Source organism: Crocuta crocuta, unplaced genomic scaffold (genome assembly GCF_008692635.1).
Source record: "Crocuta crocuta isolate KB4526 unplaced genomic scaffold, BGI_CrCroc_1.0 scaffold229, whole genome shotgun sequence".
NCBI classification, from domain to species: domain Eukaryota; kingdom Metazoa; phylum Chordata; class Mammalia; order Carnivora; family Hyaenidae; genus Crocuta; species Crocuta crocuta.
In genome coordinates, this window is record NW_027536464.1 from 2,384,458 (window position 1) to 2,384,873 (window position 416).

Consider the following 416-nt stretch of genomic DNA (forward strand, 5'->3'; position numbering starts at 1 on the left):
AGTGAACTGATGGGCTTAAGGCAAACCAGCCCAGTGAAAAATTGAGTACTGCATGTGCAGAGAAATAGTTTTCCTCAGGTAGCAGGTGACTGGTCGTGGGGGGTGGGGTGGGGGTGCACACTGGGGAGGAGAGGAGGTTGGGAGAAGTTTTAATTCTCCTGGGCAGAAAACTGGGGCAATTAATCCNCTGTGCAGAAGAGGGAAAAGCCAATTAGAAGAATAGAAGTGGGAAAATAATGGGCTGGGGAGGGGGAATGAAAGGGGAGAAAAAAGAAAAGATCGTTTAACCCTTGCAGATCCGCTTCCTTCCTGAGCATTAAGATCCTGGCTAGAGGAAGGGTGTGGGTATAGGGGACGGGGGGCAGTGGAGCAGAGAGATGGGGTAGAGAAAGGGGGCGTGTGGGAAGAGACAGGAG